General features: G+C 39.0%; 1 protein-coding gene across 4 annotated transcripts in view; it reads left to right on the plus strand.

Annotated features, from left to right (window-relative positions):
• Nucleotides 1-2,075: 2,075 nt before the first annotated feature.
• Nucleotides 2,076-20,855, plus strand: part of LOC140479024 (SPRY domain-containing SOCS box protein 1-like) — a 214,301-nt gene continuing 195,521 nt past the window's right edge. The window contains exons 1-2 of one of the 4 annotated variants that reach the window (XM_072572803.1): nucleotides 2,076-2,550; nucleotides 4,859-4,921. The gene's annotated coding sequence lies outside the window, so the exon portion shown is untranslated. The remainder of the gene's footprint in view (nucleotides 2,551-4,858; nucleotides 4,922-20,855) is intronic. The other 3 variants (XM_072572804.1, XM_072572800.1, XM_072572801.1) reach the window with 3 other exon arrangements.

Genomic DNA, 20,855 nt, shown 5'->3' on the forward strand with positions numbered 1-20,855 from the left:
TCATGGTATCAGTTTTTCCATAGCTAATCCAAGTGGCTATTCATCACATCTGACACTAGACATAAGTATTCTCACTGGAATGTGATGGTGCAGCCTAACGTTGTCTGCGGCTTGTCCAAGCATATGCATATGTTTACTAGCATAGGAGGATATGAGCATCATGGACCTTATTAGTCTTCCCCCCTCCTAGACCAGGGACACAAAAAACTCCTGTTATATTTTCACATACCACTGCTGAATGAATACTTCTGGAATCCCCCATCGATGGATCTTTGCCTCTTTATCTTCTATCTTGTTTATCTGCTGTTGAAGACTCCATTGTGTCTTTGTTGCTTCAAGTATTGACTATTCTAATGCTCTCCTGATTGGTTTCTCACCTAAATTGTGTTCTTCCAAAATTTAGTATCCTAAATTGTGCAAATTCCCATTCATCCATACCCTCCATCAATAACTTAATTTCAAATCATTATTATTATTAATTCTTCCATGACCTCATTAATATCCACTATAATATATAATATCCACTAGCCTATTTTGTTGTATAATGAATCCATGAAGTGAAGTGGGACATTTTATCATGTTAACACCTATCATGTTATAGGTGTCAGTTGTTGTTGCTTTATTAGCTGCTCCAGCCTAAACTAAACATCAGTTGTGAAACATTGTTGATTGTGTGCTTGAGTATTTATTCACACAATCAACTCTGCTTTTAACAGTTTTCTTTTTATTGGTGTAAGTAGATTTAACATAAAGCAGTTTAAATATTTCAGTTTAAACATTTGAATTCATGGACAGTTTTAACATAATTACTTTTAAGCACAAAAGATTATTGATTATTACTTTTCTTCACAAATTATTATAAATTTTCATGTTAACGTCTGTTTTGTAATTATAATGCATTAATCACTACATAAAATGTGTAAACATTAAATTATTTAAATTATGGTTTGGAAAATGCCCCTATTTATAAATTATATAACATAGTTTTTCTATTAACCTGACCTCCACAAATCCTTCATGGATGATTGCGAGAAATGGTCATCTTTAGTATGCATTTATATAACATGTTTTAATGTTTAAAAAGTCTTCAAGTGTTTCATAGATGCAGTAGGAAAGTATAAAACAAGCCAAATAAAGATATAAAATGGGATGAGGAGATGGATTTTAGGGAATATCTTATAGAACAAAAGGAAGAAGAAGCTGGATGATTTTGGAGAAAAATCAGATAAAGTCAAGATGTGAATCTTGACATTTTCTTGCTCTGTATCTATTTCTGCATGTTATTTGCATAAATTGTGAGAGCATATAATTGTAGGTGTGATTTGGAAAAAAACCATTGAGGCTAATAATGGAATAAAATCAAGTTTAGAGACAATATGGAGCATAAGGGAATATACCTTCTCTGAAGTTATCAAAAGAATACTTTTAAAAGTTAGGGGAATGATCTGAAAAAATACAGACATTCAGAAAAGTTATCCAAAACAGTTTTTGTATTAGAGCAAAATACACTTTCATTGCTGAGCATCTGCCCAGAATGACATTAGAAGTTACTATTAGTGATATATAATCTAATTATTTTGTTGTTTAAATAATGGAGCTAACACATCCATTTGCTATTGGTGTGTTGGAACCCTATACTTTTGAGGTACTTGAGGCTGTGTAAGCATTTCTTAAAAAAAACCCCAAAACTTAATCTTAAATAAAAACAGAAAGTGCTGGAAAAAAAGGAGTTCGGGCAACATTTGCAGAAAATTAATCTTTCAGGCCCATGACTTTTCATCAAAAAATATCAGAAATTAGAGATTAGTCAGTGTATAATCAAGTACAGAGCTGGCGGGTGTTAAAAGTTGATCTGAAGTTGGTACACTTAAGATTTGAGGCTGGAAGGCTATTGAATTCCCAAGTTATAGTTGAGGTGCTGCTTCTGGAGCTATCTGAGTGAAGTAACATTCGAGTAAGCTTTTAGCGAGAATGTGACCATATATGTTATCCTCTAGGGGTCACAGTCTCTGCACCGTTTACAAGGACTGCTACAACCCTAGCCGACGTTAGGATGCCGAGGATACCGCGTCGGTCCTGCTGCAATGAACATAATCTGCCGGATCGCAGCACATTATCTCGGAGCCTGAATGAACGGATGGATCACGAGAGTAGCAGCTGGGTGGCGGAGCAGCGGCTTTGCAAAGCAGAAGGGAAAGTCAGGAGAATGACCAGTGCAGGTTACAGGGACTTGGTCAGACTGAACTAGCGGGCGCCCGCGTGTGTGTCAACCCAACAGGGAGCGCGCCGCGCCCGCGCACGCCTGCCCATCAGCTGGTGTGCACGCATATCCATCAGCTGTTGCGCGCCTGTCAATCAGTTGTGTGCGCGCAGGGAAGCGGGAGCGCGGAAGCTTGGACGCCGGGGGAGCAGGAGTTGCCCACGGTAACCGTGCAGGAAAGTTCACTTTAATCAGCAGAGAGACGGGGACGGCTCCTTCTTCGTACAGGAACGAAGAACAGCAACACCTCACCACCCCCTCGGGCACCCTGTCCAGTGAGTAACACGTTTGTAAGTGGATTTAAATGTTGGTTTTTTAAAAGAACATTGTGGGTGTCATTACTCTCGTTTTTATTACGCATCACTTTTATTTGCTAATAAAATGCATGCTACTTTTATCCTTATGAACATGTATCTCGGCTTTACGTATGTTAACGCCTTACAATGTCTATTAGGAGAATTCTGGTTTATATGTGCATTTAAATAAAATTTCTGATACGTTGGCATGAAGAAGAATACCCAATTTTAAATGTATTCTTTTGAGTGATTAAGTGACTAATTACCATGAGGGATTAAGGGGCTTTGTCTCAGCCTGGCTTGCCCTTTCCAGTGTCTGTGGCGGGGACAAGTCTTGATCTTGGCAGCTGAAGGACAACATTGCAGCCAGTGGGATTGAGCTGGTTTTGTCTTGTGAGCGCTGGACTTAGGGCTGGAGATGAGCTATTGACTGACGGGGTTTCAGCTGGTTTTCAGGTCATTCAGGGACCTGGCCAGAGGCCAGCAGCAGCTGCTGCCTCAGACGTTTTGCCGAGACGCATTGGATAGTTACATTCAAATTAATCGATCCGACTATGTGGACCCCTACAGGCTTAAATTGTATTTCCTTCCCTCCACTCCCCGCCCCGGTTCCAAATCAACATTTCTAGCTCTAAAGAGCTAAAAAGTGTTCCTGAAGATAAGAGTCACTCAATTTAAAATTTGCACACTTAACCCGATATTTGATAAAAAGGGATAGGTTACTTGACTGTTTCACGCTAATTCAGCAAGCAATTGCGAAATGTCGAGTCTATTTCAATGCAGATTACTACGTTTCAGAGGTTTACAGCCACCCCAGTACGGCAATAGGTTGCAGTTCGTGCTGTTTTTAAAAGTTAACTTTTTTTTATTACAACGGTTGAAAGAGTTGGAGTAGTGCAAACTTTTAACAGATTATCAAGTGGATTCAATTTCCAATTGAAATATTGGGGCGGTTGAAAGAGAAAATTCGCTTTCGAGGTATTGACTTCTGCACATCAGTAGTGATGGGTTATATCCATAATTTAAAATCCAGTGTTTAATTCTTTTTTTTCACAACCCGCACCCCCCGCCCCAGACACACTGAAAGCTTTTACGGTGATTCGGGGTGGTTGGTCACTGAAAGACAGTGGATTTTGAGAATCTGAAATAAAAGCGGGAAAATGATAACGCTCAGGTGAGCTAGCATTGTTGAGAGGGAACTGTGAAAAGTTTGAGAGGTAATAGATTTGAAGCAAGTCTAGACATCTGGGGTGGAGAGATCAAAAGGATAAGAGAGTGGAAGGGATGAGACCTTAAATGACGAGGAGATGATAATGGGATGATAAACAAATGATATCTTTAAAGGAGAAAGGCAATACAAAATTATTGCTAACTGCTGTCATCTGGAAACATCATGACCTGAAATTTTGAACTCTGAGCCTGAAAAGCCACAAATTGCCTCATTGAACAATATGCTGTTTGTTCCAATAAACCGTGATGCCACATTGACAATGTAGGCTGCTGAGGACAGAGCGTTCAGGATTTAAAGAATTAAAATGACAAGCAATCAGAAGCCAAAGGCCGTGCTTGCTCTTTGAATGGAGGTGTTCTACACAGCAATCATCTAATCCATTTGATTGCCTCACTGCAGTTCTGGACGGAGTATTTGAGCTCCTGGATAGTGGGAAAGGAAAAGATGTAAAGGATAAATATTTGCAAAGAAGGGTGCTACTAGAAGTGATAATGAAATGAGTGTAACAGGGTGTCATGGAATATGTTATCTTTGGCATGCTGGGAAGGCAGAGCAAGTTGTTTGGCTAGACAGGTGGTGGATGGTCTGCCAACTACAAAGATGGATGTAAAAGTAGAATTATTTGAAGATGACATTACTAGAAGAGATATACTGGAAACAGGAAAACTAGATGAATGGAATCCTTACAGGAAGCACAGTGGAGGCTAGGATCACTATGGGAGTTAATTGTTTGGTAGCCTACACCTAAAAATGAAAGTGGAAGTAAAGGGAAAGAAGAGCCAGTAATCTACCATGGGAAGGTAGAAATTGGTAGTACTAATAGAAATTTTCAGTTTGAGGCATCAGCAGAAAATTGTACAGATATCAATGTGTTGGGGGCTTGGGAAAAGAGAAGAGCACCTGAGCAGGACTGGAACAAAGAATGTTCTATGTACTTATAGAGTGAGTTGTTACACCCATCAAAGATTATTCAAATCGTGCTACAAATCTGTGATAGGCATAGCGCCTCATCTCAAGCAAGCCACTTTTATGTTAACTAATTGAATTGTTGATATTTTCTTGCTCCCCCAGAAGGCAATGACTTGCTCTGGGAACAACTTGATGCACAATAGCAGCCCTCACAACCTTGTTCAGGTAGGTATTCTTCATGAACAGAAACAAACAATAGCAGTGTTTGGTTAACAAAGTAGCAATAACATTACATTAACCATTTAAACAAGTCTCTTGTGTGTTGATTACACTCCCTTTCACCACCATTTATAGGCACCAAGGCTATTTTAACTATTGCTGTAACTTTCCTGTATTATGTGATCTACTTACTGGATGTGGGTTTGAGTCTGTGTTGTTGAGTTCCATAGCTTCCCTGAACCAGCAGGTGAGGTGCAAGGGCTGTTCATGAGATGGTTTAATTCTGAGAATAAAATGTTTTTCCCTTCAAGGCTAGATCAGGAAAAGCATTTTCCTTTGAAGTTTCTTGGCTTATTGGAGTCCGTCACAAAGAAAAGCATCAATGTGATTTCAGGATAAGAGTTTTAAATCTCAGTAGTTAACCATCTGATGGAGATGCTGTCTGTTGTTTCACTTTGTGACTTAAGATGTGAATTGTCTATATTTGTACCTGTGACATAAAACTGCTATATGGGTTCAACAAAAATTCACTAGAAATTGTTGAACACATCATGGGCACTGCTGCCTCACAGCTCCAGGGACTCTGATTCGATTCCCACCTTGGGCAACGGTCTCTGTGGAGTTTGCACATTCTCCCCGTGTCTGCGTGAGTTTCCTCCGGGTGCTCTGGTTTCCTCCCATAGTCCAAAATAAATGCATGTCAGGTGAATTGGCCATGCTAAATTGCCACTTCAGGGGTAAATATTGGGTAGAGGAATGGGTCTGGGTGGGGTACTCTTCGGAGGGTCGGTGTGGACTTGTTGCGCTGAAGGGCCTGTTTCCACACTGTAGGGAATCTAATCTAATCATAATGCCATATGTAAGTTGTTATTTCTAACTATTTGATCTGTTCCTTCTCCAATCTATGATATTGTAAATGGTTCACTCTTTTTTGCAGCTCTTCAAGACTGCATTCATTGCTCCTTCCCCAAATGACACTTTTGACCTTGCACATTATTATCCCATCACGTTTTTTCTAGGTCCTACATGTATGTTGCCTCCAATATCTCCACTCATTTTCATTACATGTTCCATTTTTCACCATCATGTAACTTGAACAATCCTAATCAATAATTGTTATGGCATCCTCTGACTATGATGCACTATTCCTCCTTGGCTGCTTCAACTTTCCTGCAACCTTTTGCACAGTTGACCAGCCTCTAATGTCTCTAAACTTTTGTCCATTTGAGAAGGATGGCCTTGCTTGGTTCTGATATTACCTATTGAACTATAGCCAGAACTCATTTAGTAATATTCTCCACTTCCTGCTCATCTATTATTCTGTTTGGCTTAGGCCCTTCCATTTTCCTATCTCCAGATGTATTTTGGCAATTTTATCTGAAGCCAGATCCTTCAGTTCCATATATATGCTGAAGCACGAAATCTCAAACTACCTAGTACTCACTGAGTAGTCTGCTTCGTCTCTAAATTGTAGATGAGCTACAATTTCCTCAACTAATACAATGGAAAGCTTGAAATCATTATCTATTTTCCCCTACTGATTCCATTTTCTCCCTGGTAGGTGTCTTCAGTCAAGGCTGACTATTAACAATCTTAATGTCATTTTTGACCTCATAACAAGATTCAAGCCAAATATCAACCTCCTTTGATATTCATAATATTGCCTGGTTTCACCTTTCTCCAAACTGTTTGCTGACAGGTTAATTTCGTTGTCTCCTCCTAAAGTATTTCAATTTTCTCGATCCATTTTCCACCATTCTGCTGCTAGTGTAATGCATTCAGTTCCTCCACATACTGTAGCTGTTGATGTACATTAACTGTTGTTGAGAGTGTGGTGCTGGAAAAATGCAGCAGGTCAGGCAGCATCCAAGGAGCAGAAGAATCAACGTTTCAGGCAAAAGCCCTTCAGGAATGCCAATGATGTCGATTTTCCTGCTCCTCGGATGCTGCCTAACCTGCTGTGCTTTTCCAGCACCACACTCTCTCTACTCTAATCTCCAGCCTCTGTAGTTCTCATGTTCACCTGCATTAACTGTTGGTCCATTGCACCACATATTTGAATTCTTATTCTCATTTAATTCCCATCGTTGGATCTAACTTCTAACATTTTGAGCTGTGTACCTCCAAATTATGCCTCTTAGATGTCAGTCGTTGGTGAATGTGCTTTCAGCTGCTGAAGTTGAAGTTGCAAGCCTGTCCTTGCTTTCCCATCTTTCTATCTCTTTGACCAAGCATTTAGTCTTCTTACAAATCTTGCCTTTTGGAGCCAGAAGGAGCAGGAGTGCTCCCTGATTCAACAGGAGTTGCAATTTACTGCAAACCTATTTTAAAGACTTGCCTGAGGATAGCTGCCAATAATTGTGCTGATGAAGCTCAGGGACCAATTTCTATTGATCCTCTGGGCTCTTGCTCTCTCTCAATGCAGCCAGACTAATCATTGTACTCTAAAGAACTTGCAAGCATCATAAAAATTGATGTTTTCATTTCAGCGGCATGTCTCTTTCTAAGAGTTTGATTTTGCTGGTTGCAATCCAAATCTTTGTATATGATTATATATCTTTTGCATTTTTGAACCAGGAAGCCTGAAATAAATGAGTTACACTATGCTTGTTTGTGGTACATGAGCAAAAAGAGGAATTTGAGCATGGTTAATATAAATAATTTGTAGCACGATCTCTCTATCTGAATAATAGTGATTGAGAAAGGCAATTTTAAATTGGAAGAGACCAAAAATTTGTTCTGTGGCAGTACAGAATTGTATAAGTTTATCTGGTAATGTACATTGGAAACAATTGTGATTTGTGACGTATTGCTGTCAGTAGACAATAGGCAATGATTTGAGTATATCAGCATTTAAAATCTGTGTACCTCATTGGAATCTGTTACCAGGGAGACTGAGAAATCACTGTGAACAGCAACAGAATTTCCTTGACGTACATTCAAAATTTTGTAGCCACTGAAATCAAATGAGATTCAACAGAACCAACCACATTCTCAGATATAAAAACATTTGAATACTTTCCTATAGATTAAGTTTTTTCAGTGTTTAGCAGAATCTCATAAACCAGGAACACCCTTGGTTTGACTGTCCATCTATGCTGACTGAGCTCAACTACGATAATAGTGAAAGCAGGACTTGGGCTATTGAGATTTCGCAAATAATCTGGAGAAAAATCTTTTTTTTTAAAGGATTTATCATTAGTTCTGTATAAGCAGTGTTGCTTGGTTTAGCTTCGTAAAGTGTGAAAATGTAATTGAAGTAAATTTTGTGATATTCTTTTAAAAAAACTATTTCAAATTGCATCCTTTTTTGTTGCAAGTAGACATGTGATGAACAAAACACTTAGTTTTTTTTAAAATCTCTGAATCCTTGTTCATTTCGAAACAGCCATCTGTTTCTTTTGTATACAGGTAACAATGCTTTCTGAAACTCTTGTAGCGACTTTATTTTTGTTTTTGTTCAGTAAATTTCATAAGCATTCATGAGTTAGAATTGACAGCAAGTGCACTGAAATCTGAGATGTGTTTTGGTTATTGAAGTGGGCCATATAAGTACTGTTCTGGTTTAGGAATGAAATTTACTTCAAAATAAATCTTTTGTAGACCTTGTTTATCATCAATTAATTTGCATATAAGCTTGCCAAACTTTGACATTTCTCCTTAGATATGTTTACAGCCTTCAATTTTAGTTTGTAATTTGGAATGAATATATATAACATGTATTTTAAAAATTTTATTAACTTAACTATGTTTTGAACTTGTTTCTTTATGCAATGTATGTAAAGAATCTAGCATGCACCATTACCTGAAAACTGAGTGTCATTGGGAACCATATAGTTAACTTTTTACAGTGTGGATATGAGTGGAGACTAAATACATACATAGTTTCCTGTCCATTACACATAAGCACCACCTTACCTGTGCTATATGTGCAATTTTAGTCAATTATATGCAAATTGGTTAAATTGCCTCTTTTTGTAAGTTGGATCAGTGGTTCCCAACCATTTTAAGGCTTGCTAATGTGATATTAAAAATTCCACAGCGCGTCCACTTTTTCAGCTGAATTGATTGCTCATAAATGTCACAATTACTTATATTTATTATGGTTATAGCCTTACTAGAGAGATTTGCAACATCATGCATACAACAACTTAACCATTTCTACTCAGAATCTATTCTAAGACTTAGAGCAGTGGCTCAAAATCCAAAAATATTCACCTTGAAAATCTGTGCTAATGTGGAAATATATCTGGGTGGGGGGCAGGCCAGTTCAACAGTTGGATCCCTTTTTACTGTGCATGTGCAATTTCTTGTCATCTTACATGATCCTTGATCATTGCATACGCTCAGAACGAATGTTTGGGCACGTTTCTCACCTTGATGAGGCACACTGGTTGAAAACATCTGAGTTGGACTTGGTTGCACTTTCATAATGTGAGAAGCATTCCAAATTTTTGCCAATACAACTATACACAGACTTGTTTTTACTTCCAAAATTTTATAAAAGTTCTGTATTTAATTTTTTCAAAGGAAAAAGCACCAATGAATGAAATATGAAATGATGTAAATGCTTTCAGATTAGCAAATAATTTAAACAAATAAGGGCATTTAAAGTCCATGGCATTTCTTTCAGTCTCTTGCTGTCACTCCATTGAGAGTCAAACCCTCCTCTAGCTCTTTACCCCACTTAAATCCTGAAGTCCTCTGTGGCTTAATGATCCCCACTCTACCCAAATTTGTAGACAACCTTTCACTCACCCTCTGCCTTTCCTAATGCAGGTCCATTCCTAAAAGTTTTTGTGCTCCTTTCCACTTAATATTCCTAATCTCTTCATTCCATAGTGAGCTGAAATACAAATGAAATTTTTATCTATCTCTTGCTTTAATCTGCCAGTTTATCTTGGATCACATTTGCTCTTTATAAAATTCACTGATGTAGTAAGTACAAAATTCAATGCTTCGTGTTCAGGTGCAATTATTGTGCTGATTTCTTTTTTCAGCTGTGCGCATTAAATGTAAAATGCTGCTTCTCCCCATTGGGAAAAATTGTGAATGAAATACAGTCCAGCAATATACAATGCTACTGCTTAGTTTCAGGAACAAGTTATCTAAACAGTTTAGCACTAAAAGAAAAGCAAAGTATTGAAAAGTTTGCAGATCTGAAAGGAAAACAAGCATTGAAGGAACTTTGCATAAGTACTTATTATGTAATGTTTCTTCTGTCTTTCTATCACCTATCCATACCCTTTTATGTAAATTTAAAAAGCTAATTTTTCTTGCATTCCTTTTGCGCTCTCCTTCTCTATTAAATACTCAATTCCTAAATATAGTATTGTCCCATCGATGCCAATGCTCCTTTATTATCTCGGCCAATTAACACATTGCTTATGCTTGATCTTTGATTTTGTCTTGGTAGACTACTTGGGAATGGAATAGGCACATGGTGAGTCACTAAATGAAATTGAATCCTCATCAGAACAGGTCCTACTTGAGAAATGGATGCTCAAAAACAGGAGATAGACTTTGACACTTTCCTTTAGAAAAGGAACCCTACATGTTCAGTAGATGTTGACCCCAGTTAGTCCATTCCAACTAAGTTCAGTCAATTGTGTAGATTGTGCTTTGGTGAGCTTCAAAATATCAGGATAATCATTAAACTCAGAATTATTGGAAAGTGTTTCGTTTTCTGCCTTTCCACTAGAAAGCTCCTTTTGTTTACGTTCCATTTCAGAAAAGCTATTCTACTGACTGCACATAGTGAATTGGAATGTAAAGAGTGGAAAACAATCATGCAGTCTTGGGTATTCCATTAAAATGACCGAGCTTTGCACTCAAATGTTTATTCTGGGTAACTGCTTAAGAATTATTGAATAGTAAAAGTTAAGGGGTACTATTATATTTTTACTGCATGTACAGCATCTACAAATTTATTTTCACGTTACAATACTCATTTTATGGGAGTATTTGTCATAGCAAATGTAATATCTTTTCCATGCAGCTCATCATTTTCAAAGTGGTTGTTAATTTTTCTGCTTTAACCTTTTACAGAAGGCATACTTTTGGTGAGGTATTATTTGTATCTTGGTACATGTTTCAAATGAAATAACTCATTCTTGTGAATTAACAAATCAACTATTTTCTGGCTGTGTGCCACACAGCAGGTTTTGCTCCACCCTTGTACTTTAGCATAGAACGCCCCTCCACTAATGTCTAAACATTTAAGTTAATTGTGGATGGATTTCTTTGAAAGTTCAATGCGAAGAACACCTTGAGCACATTTTGAAACTCAGCTTGATAAAGCCAGAACTGTGGTGCATGTGATGTCAAAACCAAATGGTGTGAGACTGTGGCCTCCAGGGAATCTCTCTCTGCTTCTGTCCAGAATTAGGTCAAGCCAACATTGTGAATTAATACTATAAGCTTAGCATTGCTAAAGGATCATTATAATATTAGAATGTTATGTTAGTCACCATTATCAAAGAGTGGAGGTCAAGTTGAAATGTGTTGAAGCTTGCTAATAGTTATCATGTATGAGTATGGATTGAGCTATTGAAAAGAGAAAGAGGTTGCTAAATATCAATTTCTTAAAGTTAAAATTTTCCAAAAATTATGTTAATTGAAGTTTTAATCCCCTCAAGCCACCTTTTGTTTAACATGACTTTCTGAATTTGATAACATTGGTTTAAAAAAGGGATGCTATTTTAAGGTCACTGTGATTTACAGATCTGCTTGTCAGTTCCTGATGCATTAAGAATGACTGGAGTGAATGTGACACCTGTCTGGTCTAATATTTTGAGTGAAACAAATGTAAATGCATTAATTTTATTATCTTTATTGTGAATCAAAGATGGTAACTGGTACTGCTTGACAAAGCTCAAAAGGGTTTAATGTACACAAAGTATTAAACCACTATTCCAGCAGGGTGCAACATTCTTACTTGAGTATGTAGTTTGGAATGCCCAATATATTTCCAGAATACGTGAAAGATTCAATAATCAAGCTTACTAGTACTCTAGGGAAAAGAGTTTCTTAGTGTATTTACACTTGCATTTTAAGTGAAAGTTAGTATTAATTTTACATAGTGTCTGTAAAGTTTTCATGGATTTAGGCATTGTTTGCATTTATGCAAGACTTTATGATACACAAGATATACAAAATAGTGCTGTTTAAATGTTGTGCATTTTGATGGGTAGTGACTTTTTTCATTTTAATAACAGACTTTACTACATCTTAATGGATATGTTTTGTCATATAAACTTTAAGTCAAAGTATTGTAACATATACTGTTGGCACTAAAGGGTGGTCAGAGCAATTTCGTAACTGGAATTACATTAGATGATGCACATTGAAGTTTTTTTCACAATTCCATCATGAGCTGGGGCATAATTCAAAGTTTAATAGGACATGCTGATTTTCTCCAGACGACATGATTACTCCTAAATGAGTTATTAATAAAGTTATACATTTAAATATAAATTGAAACCAAAATAGGAATTCAAAACAACCAAAATTTTCCATCATAATTTGGTATGAACAAAATATCTCCAGGGCAACATAATCCTTTATAGTTTGTATTGGACTGCAGCCTTTCGTTACTTTGATCAATAACCTTTCTCATCATTTTGAACTGAAACACAGGAGACTGGTTGATTCAGTAACCGTATTAAGTACTTTGTCATCTCTGATCAAAGTTACATTTATGTTTCTTAGTTTTCCTGCTTGCTCCACTCCTACAATCAATGGCTTTATGTTGGTGGATAATTTATTTTTGCCAGTAATAATTCTTTATTTAATGACACTTAGTTGGTGTGACTTTAAAGTGAAGCAACATTGAGCAAATCAGATTTTCCCATAATAATTAATATATCACCTAGAGTTAGGTTCACTTGGATTTCCTTGCCACTTTCATCAAACCAGTCCCTATTCTACCTCGAGCTGACTCCAGTGACCCCGTTGGAAGTATTCAGAGTTGATCTAGAATGGAGTCAGCAGTGAAATCAAAATGTTCCTGTCTGGTCTGTATGGTGGTTTGACAATTGTCTTCAGCAAGATGTAGTTTGCAGGTGTTGACTAAAAAGTTTTTTATTAGCTGGTCTCTCAAGCTTAGGCTTGAAATGAAAGTTCTCCTCCAAACGAGCAAAAGGGACTGTATCACAGTCAGCACTGGACATGACTCATATGTAGGCTGTCCTTTTCATCACACTAAGACACTAACATGTATATAGTGCTAGTGTTGAGAGTGGGGATTATGCCACATGGTGTTGAAGTGATGCTTATATTGAGAGAAAATGGTAGTTGTGGAGAGCTGTTTCTCTGCAGAGTTCCAACAGTGGATACGTTTTCATTCCTCCTTGCAACTTGGTGTTTTCCATGCCCTCCCTTCCATGCCAGGTTGTCATGACTGACTCGGTATTGAAATCACCAAGGATGACTATTTTGTTCTTGGGAGGGGCATTCTGGGTGAGTTCACAGAGATTGGAGTAAAATTGGGTTTGCTTTCAGAGTTAGAGTATTAATGATAATGCATGTTCCACACTGGTCCTGGAAGGGGAGGTCATGTGTTCAGAATGGCTGAATGGCAGGCTTGAACGTTTGATTTGTTTTCTCCACCATGAAGCTGATACTGAAGGAGTGTTGTTTACCTTGAGGTCTACTGGATCAGTGCAGGGCATAGACAGTGTTGTGTTCTGCCAGGCTGTCTTGCTGTAAGAAGCAGACCTTTGTCTCCCAGGGTACTGCCAGTTGATGATGGTGTTTCCAGATCATCACCCTGAGTTGCCTGCGGGTCTGGAACTGCACCTCTGCAGTGTCAACGTACACATGCTGTTTTTACCCTTTTCCCGTCATCACAGAACTTGTGTGGCTGTAGGGGTGGGGCTTTTTTCCTGCCTGAGCAAAGGAGCTTAAAAGTGCAGCACAGTTTGTGCTGACCGACCTTAGTCCTTGAACCTGGAAACGATCTGTCTTGGCTCAGCAAACTAGGAGAGCAGCAACAATAATATCATGCTCAAACAAAAGTATTTTCATAACTTTTTGCTTTGATTTTTATTGTTTGACTATAGTTTTACTAGACTTTGAAGATTTTACTGCACAATTTATACTGAGAATTTTCTATTTTCTATAAAATCCTCAAGATCAAAATCTACTTCTACTTCACTTTGCTAATACTCCTGAATATTTTAACATTAGTGTCAATGGTAATAGTTGTTATATCACCATTTGCTTATCAATTTGTTGGACTCATGAATATTTAATGACAGGTAACATTAGTTCTTCTTGAATCAAAATAGAGATTTCTTGGTGATCTTTCTTGACCATTGTATTTCCTGACATTTTTCAAGAAACATTATGCCTTTGTTTGCATAAGAACAACATTCAGTGGGTAAAAGAGTTATTTTAAACATGGCAGTCTTACTCTTCCACATAGAGTTATAGAGATGTACAGCATGGAAACAGACCCTTCGGTCCAACTTGTCCATGCCAACGAGATATCCAAACCAATCGAGTCCCACCTGCAAGCACCCGACCCATATCCCTCCAAACCCGTCCTATTCATATACCCATCCAAATGCCTCTTAAATGTTGCAATTGTACCAGCCTCCACCAATTCCTCTGGCAGCTCATTCCATACATGTACCACCCTCTGTGTGAAAAAGTTGCCCCGTAGGTCTCTCGTATATCTTTCCCCTCTCACTCTAAACCTATGCTCTCTAGTTCTGGACTCCCCAACCCCAGGGAAAAGACTTTGCCTACTTACCCTATCCATGCCCCTCATAATTTTGTAAAGCTCTTTAGGGTCACCCGTCAGCCTCTGACGCTCCAGGGAAAACAGACCTAGCCTATTCAATCTCTCCCAATAGCTCCAATCCTCCAACCCTGGCAACACCCTTGTAAATCTTTTCTGAACCCTTTCAAGCTTCACAACATCTTTCCGATAGGAAGGAGACCAGAATTGCAAGCGACATTCCAACAGTGGTCTAAACAATGTCCTGTATAGCCGCATCATGACCCCTCAATTCCTGTACTCAATACTCTGACCAATAAAGGAAAGCATACCAAAAGCCGCCTTCACTATCTATCTACCTGCGACTCCACTTTCAAGGAGCTATGAACCTGCACTCCAAGGTCTCTTTGTTCAGCAACAGTCCCTAGGACCTTACCATTAAGTGTATAAGTCCTGCAAAGATTTGCTTTCCCAAAATGCAGCATCTTGTATTTATCTGAATTAAACTCCATCTGCCACGTCTCAGTCCATTGGCCCATCTGATCAAGATTCTGTTGTAATCTGAGGTAACCCTCTTTGCTGTCCACTACACCTCAAAGTTTGGTATCATCTGTAAACTTGCTAACTGTACGTCTTATGACAAAACGTAGAGGACCCTGCACCGATCCTTGTGGCACTCCAGTCTGAAAATCTACCCTCCACCACCACCATCTGTCTTCTACCTTTGAGCCAATTCTGTATCCAAATGGCTAGTTCTTCCTGTTTTTCGTGAGATCTAACCTTGCTAATCAATCTCCCATGGGGAACCTTGTCTGAAGTCCATGTAGATCAAATGTACTGCTCTGCCCTCATCAATCTTCTTTGTTACTTCTTCAAAAAACTCAATCTAGTTTGTGAGACATGATTTCCCATGCACACAGCCATGTTGACTATCCCTAATCAGTCCTTGCCTTTCCAAATACATATACATCCTGTCCCTCAGGATTCCCTCCAAGAACTTGCCCACCACTGAAGTCAGGCTCACTGGTCTATAATTTCCTGGCATGTCCTTATCACCCTTCTTAAACAGTGGCACCACATTAGCCGACCTCCAGTCTTCCGGCACCTCAATGATACAAATATCTCAGCAAGAGGCCCAGTAATCATTTCTCTAGCTTCCTACAGAGTCCTACGATATACCTGATCAGGTCCTGGGGATTTATCCACCTTTACCTGTTTCAAGACATCCAGCACTTCCTGCTCTGTAATTTGGACATTTTGCAAGATGTCACCATCTATTTCCCTACAGTCTATATCTTCCATTTCCTTTTCCACAGTAAATACTGATGCAAAATACTCGTTTAGTATCTTCCCCCATTTTCTGCGGCTCTTCGAGGGGCCCTATTCTCTCCCTAGTTACCCTTTTGTCCTTAACGTATTTGTAAAAACTCTTTGGATTCTCCTTAATTCTATTTGCCAAAGTTATCTCATGTCCCCTTTTTGCCCTCCTGATTTCCCTCTTAAGTATACTCCTACTTACTTTATTACTCTTCTAAGGATTCACTCGTTCTATCCTGTCTATACCTTGCATATGCTTCCTCCTTTTTCTTAACCAGATCCTCAATTTCTTTAGTTATCCAGCATGCCATATACTTACCAGCCTTTTCTTTCACCCTAACAGGAATATACTTTCTCTGGATTCCCATTATCTCATTTCTGAAGGCTTCCCATTTTCCAGCTGTCCCTTTTCCTGCAAACATCTGCCCCCAATCAGCTTTTGAAAGTTCTTGCCTAATACCGTCAAAATTGGCTTTTCTCCAATTTAGAACTTCAACTTTTAGATCTGTTCTAACCTTTTCCATCACTATTTTAAATCTAATAGAGTTATGGTCGCTGGCCCCAAAGTGCTCTCCCACTGACACCTCAGTCACCTGCCCTAACTTATTTCCCACGAGTAGGTCAAGATTTGCACCTTCTCTAGTAGGTACATCCACATACTGAATCAGAAAATTGTCTTGTACACACTTAAAAAATTCCTCTCCATCTAAACTCAACATTATGGAAGTCCCAGTCTTTGTTTGGAAAGTTAAAATCCCCTACCATAACTACCCTATTATTCTTACAGATAGCTGAGATCTCCTTACAAGTTTGTTTCTCAATTTCCCTCTGACTATTGGGGGTCTATAATGCAATCCCAATAATGTGATCATCCCTTTCTTATTTCTCAGTTCCACCCAAATAACTTCCCTGGATGTATTTCCTGGAATATCCTCCCTCAGCACAGCTGTAATGCTATCCCTTATCAAAAACGCCACTCCCCCTCCTCTCTTGCGCCCCTTTCTATCCTTCCTGTAGCATTTGTATCCTGGAACATTAAGCTGCCAGTCCTGCCCATCCCTGAGCCACGTTTCTGTAATTGCTATGATATCCCAATCCGATGTTCCTAACCATGTCCTGAGTTCATCTGCCTTCCCTGTAGGCCACTTGCATTGAAATAAATGTAGTTTAATTTATTAAACCTACCTTATCCCTGCCTGCCCTGACTGTTTGACTTCTGTTCTCAACTGTATCAGTCTCAGATTGACCACTTTCTTCACTATCTCCCTGGGCCCCACCCCCTCACACCTTACTAGTTTAAATCCTCTTGAGCACCTCCAGCAAATTTCCCTGCCAGTATATTAGTTCCCTTCAATTTAGGTGCAATCTGTCCTTCTTGTACAGGTCACTCCTACCCCAAAAGAGATTCCAATGATCCAAAAATGTGAATCCTTCTCCCATACACCAGATCCTTAGCCATGCATTCATCTGCTCTATCCTCCTATTCCTGCCCTCACTTGCTCGTAGCACTGGGAGTAATCCAGATATTACTACCCTTAAGGACCTTTTTTAATTCCTGCCTAACTCTCTGTAATCTCCTTTCAGAGACTCAACCTTTTCCATTCCTATGTCGTTGGTTCTAATGTGGACAATGACCTTTTGGCCCCTGTCCCCCATGAGAAAATTCTGCACCCTCTGAGACATCCTTGATCCTGGCACCAGGGAAGCAACACACCATTCTGATTTTTCTTTGGCCAGAGAAACATCTGTCTCTACCTCTGACGAGAGAATTCCCTAACACAATTGATCTATTGGAACCCAAAGTACCCCTCATTGCAAGAGAGCCAGTCTCAATACCAGACACTTGGCTGTTCATGCTACATTCCCCAGAGAATCCATCCCCTCCTACATTTTCCAAAACAGCATATGTGTTTGAAATGGGTATAGCCACAAAAAACTAGCTGCCTATCTCTCAACTTTCCTGGAGTTAACCCATCTATATGACTGTATCTGAGACTTTCCCCCATTCCTATAGCTGTGATCCATCACATACTGTTGTTGTTGAAAATTCGTCATTGCTTCTAACTGATCCAGCCGATCCATTTGATCTGATAAGATTCACAACCGACACCATTTATGGCAGATGTAATCCGCTATAATCTTTAAACTCCCACATCTAACAAGAAGCACATTTCACTCTGCTAAAGGCCATTTTTGCTTCTTCACAATCTACAGACCCAGAAAATAACCCTGTCGTATTCCTCTACAAACACTGCCCCAGGTTAAATTGATAGTTATGGCTTATATTTTAAGTTTAATCAAGAGACATGTCTCCAAAAACACACAATCAAGAAAGAACCCACTACTGCAGACTTTCTGTAGGTCACACTTAAAACATCAATACTTATGTGCTGTGAACTTCACTCAGCAGTTCCTCCAAGAGCAGTTGCGAATTTCACTGTTTGTTAATTTTCCCAGACGCACTCCGATGTCCAATGATCCATGAATTCAAACAGCAAAGGCAATGTCAGTTTTTCTTTCTTTCTCTCTCTCCTGCACTGACCTCACCATGTGCTTCCTTTGTCTGCACTTCTCCCTTTTGAATCTGCTGTTGTTTTGACTTTTTTTTCCCAAAGTTCCAAATCTATGCAACAGCAATTGCTGCTCCTGGAATTCAAGGAAATCACCACTAGCACCTAAAATACCTGAAAAAAAGGAGCAGCTGTTACAGCCAGAAATTTTTCCTGTCCTCCATCTTGGATTACCCAGAATCCTTGCAACACACTTTGACGGTGGCTCTTTGTCCTGCTCTGCAATACAAAATTTCACATCTGATATATTACCTGTGAAAGATTCTGGATCTGACTCCTAAGGTTGAATTTTCCCATTTTGTGTTAAAGTGGGAAATGGCATTCAGTCCACCATTGACTGGGTTGAGTTTTCTCATGCAATCTTTCATTTTCTACAGTAATAAATAATGTACCTGTGATGTTGGGTGCATTTCAAGGGAACCATGTGGCAGCAAGTTGGGATCAGAAATGGCCCCTATTGTCAGTATGTTCTGACTTGTATTCCTTTTGACACAGTGTGTAGAGTTCAGGGTGCACCTCCCTCATGCTTGATCCTGAAAATGCCTCCAAGGAAAAGCCCTCTCCTTCCAGACAGGAATCTGGGATTGTTGACAACCTGGTGGAGAACAGGTTGAGAACAAAGTGACATTAACAGTAAAAGCCTACCTAATACATCGAGAATATTTAGCTATCTATGAATCCCTAGCTCCTGTGAGAATTTAGAGTTCCATCAAGTTCATCTTTGAAATGGAGTGGCCAAATTAGCTGCTTTCTTGATGTCATGGTTGAGGAATGAACAATGGGGTTTTTGACTTCTGTCTACCATCTTAACCTCATGGTCAATATCTGCTTTGGGAATCTTGCAGTTTCACATACTACAAGATTGGTCTTATTGACAACCTTGTAAAGAAGGCCCAAGCCATTTGTTCAAGCTTGATGTTTAAGTAGGGGACATTAAAAACACCTGTGGGGCCATGACTACGCTGATCAGATTATTTCTCGCTGTATCATGTAAACCCATGACCTGGTCTAAGACCATGATTTTTGGTCTTAAAAAGGTAGACTAGGTTGTCTTGAGTAAGGAATCTTAAAAATTTGAGCCAACAGTTTTGAAAAGCTGTTTCACACTGCTACTGTACAATAACAACATGATTAGTGATCATTAACAGGATGCTGCTATCAAAGCCAAAAAGAGATTCTGACTACAATGCAAATTAATAATGTGGTATGAGTTTCAGTGCCAGTGTGATGCACGCCGTACACTCTAAAATACTGCTGGATCTCATCAAACTGCCTATCCTTTGGCTGTTCAGAACAAGTGATGTACTTTACATCTTATGTGTGCAAACTCATCATAGTATCCAACATTTAGGTGTGCCAAGGATTAAGCTTACTACCAGTTCAAGATTGTTAATCAGGCCTACATTGTGGTCACCTGCATGTACAAGATGCTGCATGTATAAGTACACCAAGCCCTGTTCTGTGCATATCCTTCTGAACCCTTCATATTCGTATATCCATCAAGATGCTTTTTAAATGTTGTACTTATACCTGCCTCCATCACTACCTCTGGCAGCTCATTCCATTCACACACCCACCCTCCCTCTATGAAAAAGTTGCTGCTTATGTTCCTTTTTAAAATTCTTTCCCCTCTCACCTTTTAAACCTATGCCCTCTAGTTTAAGACTCCCTTACCCTGGGAAATAGACCTTGCCTATTTTCCCTATCCATGCCCCTCATGATTTTATACAACTTCTATAAGCTCACAGTTCATCCTCTACTGCAGGCAAAAAAAGCCCCAGCCTTGTTCAGCCTCTCCATATACCTCAAACCCCAGCAACATCCATGTAAATTTTTCAAGTTTAACATCATCCTTCCTATAGCAGGGAGAGCAGAACTGAAAGCATTATTACAAAGTGGCCTCACCAATGTCCTGCACAGCCATGACATGACAGCCAAACTCATGTACTCCATGTACTGACCAATGAAGACGTGCGCCAAATGCCGTCTTCACCACCCTGTCTACTTGCAATTCCACTTTCAAAGAACTATGCACCTGCACTCCTTTATTTGGCAACTTTCCATTGGGCCCGACCATTAAAGTTCTATGCAACTTCAGTGGGTGTTTTAATTTAGATAACTATGATCAAGGTCCCATTGTACTCCAGGTTACCCACTTTCACTGTCCACTACACTTACTTTGGTGTCATCTGCAAACTTACTAATCTTACCTCCTACGTTCACATCCAAATTATTTATGTAACTGTTATCTGTCACCTAATTTAGTGTAGATCAAGGTCCGACTTGATAATTGTCTGAATTGTTATATTTGTTCACTGATCTTTTTTGG

This window comes from Chiloscyllium punctatum, chromosome 6 (genome assembly GCF_047496795.1).
Source record: "Chiloscyllium punctatum isolate Juve2018m chromosome 6, sChiPun1.3, whole genome shotgun sequence".
NCBI lineage: Eukaryota > Metazoa > Chordata > Chondrichthyes > Orectolobiformes > Hemiscylliidae > Chiloscyllium > Chiloscyllium punctatum.